Here is a 14,498-nt window from a genome sequence, read left to right as displayed (position 1 = left end):
TAATTGCTTTGTTGACGTCTGCGAAATCATTCTCTAAATCTGAGAATACAGTGGTAATCTTTTCTATTTTACTTTCCTTAACGCTGGACAATCACTATACAATGCAAATAAAACTATTCCAAAGGACTCGATTGATAGTAGATAATTAACGAAAGGTGACGCACAGCGAAACGATCAATCCGTTGCGTCAATGGCGCTTGTCTACGACGCGCTCAAAAATATTACAAATCATTCCTCCGGTCAATGAGAAGCCTCCATTGTCAATCGCTTCAAATATTTATTAAGACTTAGCATATTAACTATTTAAATTATAAAATTTAAAAAGTTACATCTTCAACACCATAAGGACCTGTACATGGCTCTTTAGCAATAGCTCTTAGAATAAGGTTTTATCAGATAGAATATCAACGACAATATACTAAAATCACTCATTCAAAACCAAAAAGCTGTAATAAAAATTATACAAAACCGCCGCTTACGGTTGCTTCGTTCCTTTCCCATAATTCGAGGGTCGGCTCGCGTTTCGGCTGGCAAATGTATACGCAGCATTAGAAACACTAGATCTCGGGGTCGAAAACATATCCAACAACCATACAATACAACAATAATATATAAATACAACATTTGGGCAAAGATACTAAGGTACTAAACTCTACAACAAAATCCCACTCTCATTCAAAACTCACAACGATATTATAACATTTAAATCTCAAATAAAAAGCACGATACAAAACCTATTAAGATCAGAAATAGATAATATATTGACACCAAATACAGAATGAAACTGAAACCACTCAACAGAACAAAAAAACACCCTGTAATATATTTATTATTATTTTTCAAAAAAACACTATTTAGTATATTTATAATATTATTTATGCTACTACATTTTATCAATATGTCAATGAAATCCTCAGCACGGAAGATTCCAGTGAGGATATCATTATCTGTATTTGTTACAAAATGAAGATAGTAAAATACTTATTATTATTAAATGCATCAGTAAACGATCAATTAGCAATTGTCATCGCATCGATGACGTTAATTGACGAGACTATTGACAATTCTCCATTACGTTTTGGGTGTATAAATATAGCCACATCAATATTTGAAGATCCGTAAATAAGACGATTTATAAAACTGGGATGACTTCACATGGAGGTGCGGTTCTTAGAAACGATTTCACGAATAGAAGTAAGCCGACTGTCAAAGAGGCTTTTCTTTAATAAATCTGTAGGAAGAAGGACGGTTGCTTAGGGGCTGAATGAAGTGAACGAAAACCTACATATAGTTAACAGGTGGGGGTGGAGTTGTTTTATAAAGGTGACCACGTTATAAGGGTTGTTGCGCCGATGTATGCAAGTATGAAGACTGAGGAGCATGAATAACTACAGTGAACAATATTCGTGTAAATATTTTAAGAAAAATCTTAGTGAATGAGGAATGAGAGGGTAGATAAATTTCAACATCTAAAACTTGTCATATTCAATACTGGTTTAAGTTGTTCAATAAAAATTGATAAATATTATATACATATTTATTAATTCTTGAATATTTCTGAATCTTCACGTGATCCCGGCGAGACATCATATGCCTCGTAAAATCATATGAAAATCGATAAAAATTTGCATATTAAATGCATACTTAAACCGACTAAGAGCGAGGGAAATATATTTGAAACAGGATGTGAAACGAAGGATAATGTATATCTATGAATAGACAGAAGATAAAATGGATACCATAAAATAGGAGTTATTTTCATTTGATGGGTAAATTCGGGAATTTATTTTATTAATATTCCTGAAATGGGAAATATTGCGAGAATTTTCATCTGAATGGTGAAATCTCCTACAAGGAAATTTAATGTTTTTTAAAGTGTATTATATTAATTAGAGAATGCTTAGGATGGAACTTTTAAAATTTTTTAAAAATATCGAATAATATAATAAAGCCGTCAAAATGTTGATTGATATTTGCGGCCAGCCGATAAGCGTGTGATGTCAAGGTAAATACAATGCTTGGCGCTACAGTACTGCAGCACTGCCATTTGAATTATGAAGTGTACTGATTTGTTTCTCATGTGACGTCACGATACATGATACGTTTAGTACTTGAAGTTGAGAGTTCATAAATTCGTCACTTTTCGACATACAGGAAAACTAAGTTTACTGTCTGTATTATCTCTTTAAAAACTTTTTTTTTCATTTTGAAATGTTTTTTTGTATATTTAAATAGGCTGTATACATCTTTTTTTAATTAAAAAAATACTGTTTTAGAAAAGAGATTAAATTATCTTTCCGGTATACGCATTTAAAATAAACATTACTACTTCTAAATAATAAAATTTTAATATCAAACGTGAAAAATGTTGTCAAAAATGCAAAAAACATTTTTACTTAATTAATACTCCAATTGTAAAAAAATGAGAGAATTCTACATTTCGAAAACACATCGTTTTGTTAGGGGAATATGTGAGAAAACTATAATCTCTTTTATCGCATTCATTTAATAAAAAATAAAAATAAGTTAAATCGATTGTTACGATTGAGGCACTGGAAAGAATTATTATTTCTCTTTCTAACGTCAAAAAAATTACGTATTTCCGCATGTTAAAAAAAAAGATAAAAATACTTTTATAAAATATGGACGCCCGGTCATAAATGACCCCAAAGCGCTGGAGGGGTTAACATTCACCAAAAAAGATAAACCTCATTTAGAATAACTTTCCGAATCGAAAAATAAATTCCCGACTTGGGAGGTTAGGGGAGTTTAAATTGGGTCAGCGAATAATTACCAAGTGCTCATTACTAGTCTATATGATCGAAAAATAATAATAAATGTTTTATATTTCTCACTTGATTAAACACACCACATACCTCACGCATACCAGTCTATTTTTTAAATGAAATTTTGTATTTTTTTATTGTCTCATAGGTTTCTGTTTAGAAACATCGGCCATCTCCAGGATGTGAGAATAATATATTTTAATTTACAGCCTCCATTATCTTGACAGATCCTTTAAACTTTAAACAAATCTAAATATTAATATCAAAAATCACTTCCAACATCTAACTAATTAAGTGACCTGTCGTTACACCCACACTACAACAAACAAAAATATTACTATAAATTTGAATAAGGAAAAAATAAATATATTATTATTTACAAACTTTTTTTACGAGCCAATAAGAAAGAAAAATATAGCCAAATTATTAAACGACGCAGGTAAAAATTTATAGTCCTGCAGAAAACTTTGGTTACCGTCTCTAAGGGGCGATTTTCGCTTTGATTGGTAGCAAGTGATTAGTGTTAAAAACAAGAGAGATCCATTATTTAATTTTATTGCCATTTTTCCATAATTGAGTGGAGTACCAACTGCTCCCAACTTTCTGTAGCCAGTGAGACTATGGCAACCCCAATTTGGGTATCTTGTGAGGTTGAAGGTAGAGAGACGAGTGGGGAAGTACCTGGCTATTTAGATCTAGTCACCCAACAATGTATCAAGCAATGTTTCAAAATTTTGAATTGTGGTCTTATACCAGGGTGGTACTGAGAGTGTCTTCCACTCTAGAACATGCCGCAAACATACCATATATTATTTTTAATAAATAAATTATTTTGAAATAACACAAATTAATCAAATATAATTTATTCACGCTGGCCAGTATTTGAACTTTTACCCTATTATTTGGGTTTTGCCCTAATAATAATCTCTATGTAATAAAAGTTTAAATTTGCATTTAGATTTGCAATCCGATACGAGCAATATTCACCATCATGAGTCAAGTCAAAAATATCGGGGCTAGACAGTATCATATAGTTTTTACGTGCTTATTTCGGCACTTAAGTTATGTAATTTGTAGATTTTTATGAACTCGTGTAAAAACTCGTTTTTTAAAAGGATAAGGAAAATGTGTTGAAAAAGTTTTATTGACACGAACTCGAGGATCGTTAAAGTTCATTAATAAAAATACCGCTGTTTTAGATAATGTCCCTGAGTAATGAATGGTATTGTATTTATTAAAACTCCCGTTGTATTAGGCATGTAAGCTTGGCATAAATTATTGTACTAGGTCATTGAAGAAGAATAATAATATTAAATCTAAATCAAACATGAAAAAGAACAAGACAGAGAAAAATAAAAAGGTAACGGTATCAATTGGGAATCGAACATAGAATCTATGTCTTAACTGGACAACGCCTTTAACTACTCGACCATTGGGACATAATTATTTTACGTCATTTTTGTCGATAAGACAAAATGCGTTGTCTCGGGAAAACAGAGATCCAGGGTTCGATTTCCAGTTATTACCAGCATCTTTTTTAAAAAATTTCTGTATCTTGTTCTGTTTGATGTTTCGTTTAGAATTATTAGTATTATCTTATTCTTCAATGATAAATTACATTGTTAGGTATAACCTTCAAATTTATTCCAGTAAAATTAAATATTATATTAGGTATTATAATCAATTAAATAGGCTTCTGATAAGCCGAACGATTACAATAAATCACTTATGTTATAAATCTGCATTCCAAGTTTAACATTACACTTAATAATAATAATAATATTTTGCATGGTTTTTAGATTTACTGGGAAGTTGTATAATTAAGTTATACCTAGATAGATATGGTATTTCGAATGTGTTTGTTATTAAATTTTGGAACTTTTATAATTCTGATATCTTACTGATTATTATTGAATTGTAAGTAAAAATAAATTACATTGATTTTGCGACGAAACTCCACAAAACCCTTCTCCGTGTTTCGAATGTGTTTTTTATTAAATTTTGGAACTTTTATAATTCTGATATCTTACTGATTATTATTGAATTGTAAGTAAAAATAAATTACATTGATTTTGCGACGAAACTCCACAAAACCCTTCTCCGTGAATAAAGCGAATAGAAAATTTGAATGATTACAAATCAAGAATAAAAATCTGGCTGAAAGAGATTAATGAAAAAACTCCGAAAAAAACATTAAAAACGACATAGAAAACTAATAAAACAGAAGTCACCCTAGTGAGGAGGACTAAGAAATACAATTTACTATACATATATTTAATTTCATATTTTTTATGCACAATGTTTAAATAGTCACTTTAATAAAAATAAAAAACAAATAAAAGTTATTTAAAAGTACATTTTTAAAATTTGTATTATTGAATATTTTTATACATTTTGTAATTAACTACATTGAATAATGAAAAGAGAATTTCAGTAGAAAATTTAGACGGTTTATACAAGATTACCTTAATTATCTATATTTGAACATACGAGTATAATATGTCGCTCTTGTAATATAGATTGAACAATGAAAATTTAGACGGTTTATACAAGATTACCTTAATTATCTATCTTTGAACATACGAGTATAATATGTTGCTCTTGTAATCATAGATTGAACAATCAAAATTTAGACGGTTTATACAAGATTACCTTAACTATCTATCTTTGAACATACGAGTATAATATGTTGCTCTTGTAATATAGATTGAACAATGAAAATTTAGACGGTTTATACAAGATTACCTTAATTATCTATCTTTGAACATACGAGTATAATATGCTGCTCTTGTAATATAGATTGAACAATTAAATATACATATATTTTTTTACGTATTATCTAAGAAAACGATTAGATTTTCATCCTGCAAGGGCATTCTTAGCCATGCATGTAAAATATGTAACGTAATTCTATTGTTATGTTGTTTAAGTGAAATAATATGAAAAATGTAAAAAATTAAATGAAGATTGACAGTAAAATAATAATAATAAGAAGAAACTAGTATTTACTTAGAAGTGGGTTGTGTTATTTGATTCGTAATGTTCTAATTGAAAACGCAAAATACACTGATGAATAGTGAACAGTTCGGCTAAATTCTTCACCCACGTACGCTTTCTTGCTGATCAGTGATCACACAAAACGCACAGTTTATCCGCAGAGAACGCGTAGTGCGAATGCGTTAGACAAGGCGACCACAGAAAAATGTTTGCCTATGTCTTTAGAGCCACCTCGAAAACGGGTCTCGGCAAATAGAGAAAGCTTATTCGATATCTAACTCTGCGCGCACCGCTTTATATGGACGGGACACGTAATATGAAAGTGTCGTGGGAGGTTTAGAATTCCTCACTGCGACGCAATGGTATAATATCCATTGATTACATACTAATCCTTAATCTTCTCGTAACGAGCTATAGCGTTCATGTTCTCCAGATGCCTACATCTCAAGGTATGTCACATGCTGGCTTGCACCCTAGGTGAGCCTATGGTTTAAAAATCCCCACACCTTTTTTCAAATTCCGCGGGATTGCGGGATATGATTTAGAAATCCTCCGGGATTGCGGGATATGCTTTAGGAATCCCGCGGGATTGCGGGATATTTATTAAGAGGTATTATATTTGAGTAATGACCACTTATCTCTAGAAAAAAATTTATACTAGTCATTATAATATCAAAAAAGTCACAATTTGTATTATAAGAAGAATTTTCGTAAAAATTTAAAAACATAACTGTCACTGACAGGACTCTCCAGTCATTTGAGATCAATCATCTTTGGTACTAGTAAATTATAAAAAGACATTGACTATAAATATTTTAAAAATACTGAAATGTTTTCGCAGTACAGACTTCTGTGCATTTTGGCGGTTATGTATCGCAACTAGCAAGCGCGTGCAAAACAAAACAGCTTGTTTTTGGTGTAAATTTAGTATTTTTTCAATCCCGCAAATCCCGAACATGAAAATCCCAAAAAATTTGAGGAACCAAACATTGCTGAAATCCCGCGCGATTGCGGGATCTAATAACACTATCCTCACCTTTCCTTACAGCGTCACCAACTAAACAAACTAATAAAAGATGATTCGTAAAAAAATCGTTGTACATCTCGAGGTAGCCACCAGAAATAACGAAACTAATATTATGATAAATGCAAGAAATGAGTTTTTCCATGAAAACTTAACACCTGCCAACATTCTTTTTCTCCTGGTGTCGCTAAATAAAATGTAAAAAGCTACGTGACATCAGCCATGATATAAAAAAATAATAACATTGTAATGCCGGCTGGTCGAGATGATCTTTATGCGAGACGCGGTGTTATCTCAGAGTCTACCTGACTTCCATTAGACACGCCTTGGGAATGTCACATGACACTCATTTTGCGAGGCCTAGACTCCATGAAATGTTTAGAAAAAATCGTGACAAAATTTAAGACTTGCTGTATGAGCATTCCGCCCACGTTTAACTGTACGTGTGCCGGACCTGCCGCTCTGACTCTATATTTTAAACATAACTAACGGCCTATTGGCTCCAGAAGATCAATAAGATTTATACTAGACGGATATTAGATGTATTATAGCATCACTTTACATAATGCGACAAGATATCCGTAAAGTTAGACGGTAAAGGTAAATGTAGGATCAGATAGAATACTCGTTTCTAACTTAACTTTTATTTTTTAATGTATAAGTGGTAGTATAGACAGCTCTAATTTACTCGAGACTAATTGCCTTTCATAAACCGACTAGAACTACTCAATCCAAATTTATTATTAACTGTAATAATAAGGACTGTGTGATTAAGATATTCACTTGTATCTAGATTGCACGAAGTACAATACTGCAGAATCAGTAGATGTGTCCAACTCCATGAATACAGTTACAAGAAGGCTATAATAGCGCATCTCTTAATAATATTCTTCTATATCAATCATGGGTTTTACATATTTGTATTAGGTAAATAACTCCATGAATATTATTATGTAAAATCTTTTATCACAAAAAAATCGTGTTAATTTTCAGTTTGAGAGGCGAGTAACACTTTTGCCATAGGTGACCTCAAGTGGTTCGCTACGTGTGGTGACTTAGCAGGGATGCTCGGGTTCATGGGGTGAGGTTTTTCCGGGTCATGTCGACAGATGCGTTTGCCCACCAGCTGCGTGACAGGTTAAGTGAGACCTTCTGGCCTCTCCAGCAGGACTCTCTCGAAACATCGCCTTGCACCGCAGTGGGAGGGATGGATTCATACGTCCGTCACACACTGAACCCCGGATTCCTACCCAGCCCTCGTAGCTTTTTCCTTGACAGAACGTCTTCCTCCTTCCTTTCCTAAAAAGAAACTTTCCACACAGAATCCCCAAAGATGACGTAGGCCCTGAGGGGAATTATTTTCCTCAGGGCCTCCTGTATGGAGATAAATATTAAAATAAAAAAAAGGCTGCTCTAAAGCTTATACACGATAAAAGACATGCATGATGCAATCATTTCTAAAATCAATATTTACCTAACAATAAAGCTGTGTAAACCCAGATACTGTGCAATTTTGGTGTTTATTTTACCATCTTACAAAACGGCTACTGGTTGTGGTCAGAGTGGAAGCAACGCGGCTGGATAAGTTAATCGATAAATATGAAGTGATAATTTTAATATTGTCAAAGGCGACTGGTTGCAAATATCACCGACTTGCACCATACACGATCACGTTACCAGCTGATTTGTAGACTTTTAGGTCACTGACGAGTCTGCGAAGCATTCACTTGCAGATTCAATTTATGTATACATAGTAGCGGTCGGACAATTAAATAGCGGACAAAGAAATTAATGATGTCATTAAAATCAATAAAAAGTCTAGAGCTAGAGCTGCTTTGTTATCTGGCCAGTAGAATGGTAAAAAAAATTCAACAAAAGTCCGGCAAAACCATCAATGAATTGAAGAAACGTTCATTCACTTTTTTACCTTTGTCTGTCCTTCTGTCTGGACAAAAAAAAAAAACTTAGTCAAGACGGTTAAGAATTGGTTGTTTTAGTGTTATAGGTCACCCCAAATCGTTCGCTACGTTTGGTGAATTAGCAGGGGTGCTCGGGTTCATGAGGTGAGATTTGTCCACGGTTTGGTGGCGGATGCATCGGCCCTCCAGTTGGGTAGCGGGCCGGATCGGGAAAGGCCGGTTAAGGGAGACTCTTTGACCTCTCCAGCCGGACTCTCTCGCCTAGCAACGCAACGTGAGGGATGGATTCATACGTCACCCCAGGACACATGACCCCAGATTCCTATCTACATGAGACACAGGCCCTGAGGTAAATTATTTTCCTCAAATGGAGAAAAATTAGTATTGCTAATCTATTAAGAATCTATTAAAATTATTGGTAATCCGGTTGAAAATGGGATTGCAGGCCTTACGAATGAATCAACAGGTATCCTGATAAACTTTTAGAAATTTAGGAATGCGCGTGCATTTGCCCTGTTAATATATTATGACGAAATGCGAAAATATTAGGATTTACATGAACACGTGTTCCGACTCAGACATCGTGATAATATATTCTTAACTTAATACAAGTTTATAAGGAAACCTGTTAATTCATTCGTAAGGCTTGCAATCCCGTTTTTAAACGAATTACCAATAGTTTTAACAGATTCAATAAATAAACAATACTCATTTTTTCTCCGTGCAGGGCAATAGTTATTTACATGATATTCTTCGGCCAAATAACTACATCGAGTGTTAAAATATAAAATGAAGCTTACTCAACACATTACAACACGATTGCAGACATTTTGAAATATTGGTTTAATAAGGAAGCTCGGCCAATTCACTTCATTGGTTTTGTTTAATCTTATGGAATACGGAAAAGAAAAAAAAATAATGTAAACTGCATTAGCCGGAAGCTGCAAGTAATATCGATGATATGCATGTCAGTGAACGGCGAACAGACCCACTATATCACATATGCAACAAACAAACAGAATTATTTCGCAATTGCTAATTAAAAATTGACTACATTCAAGTGATAATGATGTGATGTAAATACATACACGGATAACGAAACGTACAATTTCAAATATGAAAATAAAAAAACCTTAACAATTGGAATGTATTTATCAATATCTGAAAAATAAAAACTGTTTTTGAAAGGTGGTGAAATAGTCTTTCAAATATTATTGTCAGAAATAAACATATACATTTATAATAATTAAAATTTTGAATGCTAACATTAAAAAAATAGTTCATTTTACGTTTTTTCGTCTAAACACTGAACTCAAATAATGGAAAGCAAAAAAAAATACACAATTAATTAGACAAATGTAGTATAAACATTACTGTAACCTAACTTTTCTGTCGTTTCATATAAAAATAATTTATTAAAAATTCACAAAGTTTCATAAATCTTTCTCAAATTGCGGTCGCAATCTTTGGTTCCATAGAGGTGTAAATTTCAATTCTTATGTAGTTAACTTCGAGATTTGAATATAAAGAGTAGTTTTTTCTCTATTGAAAACCGATTAGATCTTATCTCAAACTACGAAAGGGAAACACAGCGATTTATATGAGACCATAATATGAGCTAACAAATTATTATAAGCATTAAATACTCGCCTAAAATATCCTTACAAATTGAAAAAATAAATGCCGCCGACGGGAATTGAACCCTCACCTTCTGATGTCTAGTCAGGTGCTCTGGACCACTGATCTACGTCGGCTTATTCCCGACCCGCCAAATAATTCAATATGTACAAGTACTTCAATCGACAGTTACTGCTTATTATTTTTTTTCACCTGTAAAGAACCAATTTTATTTTTGTAGGAAAGGCTTTGTTAGTGCTAAATTTCCCACTAGATGGCGTCGAGATATATTATATCTATATTTGTTGGTGAAATATTTTGACTTGTCAAATATTATTATTTTTTTAATAATAAACTAATGTTTATAAGACAAGGTTTAATGCATAACAAAAGGATAACAAATTATTATGAACATTAATTACTTAGTTAATTGAAAAAACCAAGGGGTAAAAAAAAAAAAAATTAGCGAATTATCACATTAAGACTAAGCACTACGAAGTAACGCGATATTATTTATTTTAAAATTTGAACACTTAGAAATATTCTCGATGCTTTACTTAATTGCTGCGAGTAGAAGACATCTTGGCCTTTGAAATAATCGGGCACGATTATTATGCCAAACTAAACGTCTGTAACCAAGTGGTTCTTAAAATTATTCCTACTGTGTGCCTTACCCAATACAGATCTAATATAATAACACTAAATACACTGTTTATACAAAGTGATGACAAAACTTAGAATAACAATAACAGCAGGACAGGACAAAACTCGAATATTAAAGCTAAAACATAATATAAAACAGGAGGGAGTTTGTGACACTAATGCTAATATAAGGAGAATAGTAATTTTGGGAACTACCCACTCCCCCACTTAAATAGTCCCCCACGCGGGATAGTTAAAATCTTTTTCCAAGCCCAGAAAATAAATAAAAAAATCATGCCTATAAAAACATACTTAAGATTCTTACGAACCCCTTCTTTTCGGTTATGGTTTTATTGCGTAATGTGGCAAATTAAGTTCTTTAGAGAAACATAAAATAAAAAAGAAAAATAAAATAAAACACATTTTCCGGCGATGTATTTTTCTTGTATAAATCAAAACAGGCAGCACTATCTACATAAGAAGTGTTATTGTTAGCGGTCCGAACCCAAAAGTTATACGACTTGGTGCATCGCCTTAAACAAAGTTTTCGTATGTGCGCCAGCGTTGAAATACTAAGACAATTCATAAACAAAGGCCTTTGTGTGGAAACTTGACTTCCAATTATTTAACAAGTAATGTAACAAACTCATTGGAACAGACAATTTAATTTAACACATGAGAGAGATTTCATTGTTGCCAAAATTCATTAAAATGGCACTTTTAAATTTCGTATTTTACTTTGTATTGTTTTCGACAAGCGCGTGATGTCACCAATATTACGTAAAACAAATCATTTTCTGCTTTTCAATATTCGTTCTCGTGCGCAAAAAATATTTTGTGAATGGATAAGAGAAAAAAATTATCGACGAAGCCTTGAGATTTAAATAATTTAACCCAAGGGTTCCCATTTTTACCATTGGGGGCTACTTTTATTAAGACGATCCACTTTTTGTAAAAATCTTCATATTTAGTTTTTTATAGTTATTATTATAGACACCCATTCAGAGCATTAACGATATTTTCTATTATACTACATGCTTCTATTACTATAATCTTGTATTGACAGATCGTAGAATGAACATGAGACACTCTACTGTAGAAACATGTGCCATGTTGAGTTTCAATCAATAATACAATAAACATGTTTCAAGTGATTTTGCTAAATTAATTTTTTCCCCTCTTGCCGACTCCCATTCCTTGACGTTATCCTATTTAGCTATAAACGCTATGAAAACGCAAAATTAAAGCTATAAAAGCTATTTTCTCCATAATTAATACTTAATTTTAAAAAATTAAAGCTATGAATGGGTGTATCTAGTTATTGTACATTTGACCATCAAACCGCTTCAGACAGATAAGCACGAATCTAGCAAAACCAATTATTTGTCCTAAGACCAGGATATTATATTTGTATGGTAATTGTTTTAAATTTTAATTTACTATATCATCAATAAGTGTCGAAGACTTAAAATACAATTTCTTATTAAATACTTTAAAAATACATACATTAGAAGACAGACGTAAAATAAACGATTTAACGTTCTTATTCAAAATACTTAATTCTAAATTGGACTGTTGTGAACTCCTGCAACTTATAAACATACATACACCCACAGTAACAATACGACAAAATACAATATTCTACAGCAGCACACATAAGCGTAACTACATTGCACACTCTCCGATACAACGACTTCACACCATGGGAAATCATTACTTGGGTGATGTTGACATATTCAATACCAACTTGGCAAGTTTTGTGGATCATTTAAAACATTTATTTCAACAATACTCCTAAACACATCATGTAAACCTACAAATAGCTGTAATTTTCTGTTTTTGTTTCTTGTGTTTGTATGACTTGTTGCATAGCTTTTATCAAATGTAATTTTATTCTAATTTTTTTATGTTTCCAAGTATCTGTCAAAATAAAATTATACTACCAACCATGTAAAAGCCCTCTGGGCGTTAAATAAATAAATGAAATAAAATAAAATAATTTCATAATCATAATTTATTGGGATCGACCAAACTTTGCTAGGCGATCGACCGGTTGAGAGCCCTTGACTTAACTGAACAAATTACATTAATTTTAACGAGGTAATAATCATTTCTTATTTCTTAGTTTTTTTTTATTTCTATTCACTTAAATACAGTTTATATAATAAGAATCATTTTATTTGACAATCGTCAATTTGCAATAGATAAAAAATATTATTGCCTTTTACATTGAGATCATTACAACAAATAACGTTTTTTTGTCTATCTTTAATATTAACATTAACTACAAACAGTTATCACTGCTAAATAGAGGGTACTCGGTCATCTACAAATAAGGGTGGTTCCTTTAAGCAGATGTTAAAAGATCAGAAAAGTATAAAAAATATATGTTTCAAGCCTCGTTCACAAAATAAGGTAAATGTAACGAACGGAAGTTAAGCCGGACCGGAAAAACCGTTGCACTGATCACAAATTCCTTTATCGACCCTCATAAATTATTAACCAACTCAGAGGAAATTGTGAACGTTGTTATGTGGTATGCTTTGGGTTTTGATCGGATATATTAAATGAGGAGAGATTCATTGAAAATCTTCCTGAAGTTAGCAATAAATGTGGATATTTAATCAAACACTTTCTCGATAAACACTGTTCTCGGATCACTACCATATTATGTGGACGGAAAAATAACCAGCCGACAGAAAAACCTTCAGCATGTCGTGTGAACGGGCTGAAAAGAAATCGATCGTGCTACCTGCAATAGCCAGAAAAGAAACCGAAAACGGCGTAACGCATAATTCAGTGCAATGTATCAGTGGAACCAAGAACCTCGGTAGCATTGAAAGGGAACTCGGCATTGAATGTGAAATGGACAAACAAACAGGCACTTTGTCCGGAAAACGCAATATGCACTATGCAGGCTTGCGCCGTGGTCGGCAGAACTGTAGACAACACAAACAAACGTGAAAGTGCTATTGCAAAAATATTGCAATGGTATTTTTATGGCATTTAAAACTTTTTTATGAAGCTAGTTCATTACTTCGAAAAGTTATAAAAGTCAAGTTCCCTGGCAGAAGTCAAAAATACAAAAAAAAATAATATTTTAAAATTATGTTTTTACAATACTAGGTTTTTATGCAAAGCACAAAGGATAACAAATTATTAGCCTGAAACACAAATATAAACGGTAAACACCTACTAAAAGCGATTGAAGAGAAGTTCAGTGTAGAAATACCACAATGATGAAACTATCTTCGTAATTAATTATTAATTTTTATTTTAATTTTTGTTCATTTACATATATTATTTAATATTCAAATTTCCTTCAATCATAATTATGAACATTAAATATTATTTATCCTGATGCTCAACACTCTTTTAAACACAAGCGCCAGCTTTTATAGAAAATAAACATTAAAAAAAACAAAAGCAGTAAAAACTAGTTTTATTGATTATCCTAATTAACATACATAATAATGTATTATACTCTGTAAATTGATTAAATATTTAATAAAA

At 32.2% G+C, this 14,498-nt stretch overlaps 1 protein-coding gene across 1 annotated transcript in view; it reads right to left on the bottom strand.

The window, feature by feature from the left end:
• qless (decaprenyl diphosphate synthase subunit 1 qless) overlaps window positions 1-14,498 on the bottom strand; it is a 179,310-nt gene that overhangs the window by 137,832 nt on the left and 26,980 nt on the right. The gene's annotated exons all lie outside the window — the stretch shown is intronic.

This window comes from Hesperophylax consimilis, chromosome 6 (genome assembly GCF_061612785.1).
Source record: "Hesperophylax consimilis isolate HC1 chromosome 6, BYU_Hcon_1.0, whole genome shotgun sequence".
Classification (NCBI taxonomy): domain Eukaryota; kingdom Metazoa; phylum Arthropoda; class Insecta; order Trichoptera; family Limnephilidae; genus Hesperophylax; species Hesperophylax consimilis.
The sequence above is the reverse complement of the archived record's forward strand: the minus strand, read 5'-3'. Positions and strand labels throughout refer to the sequence as shown.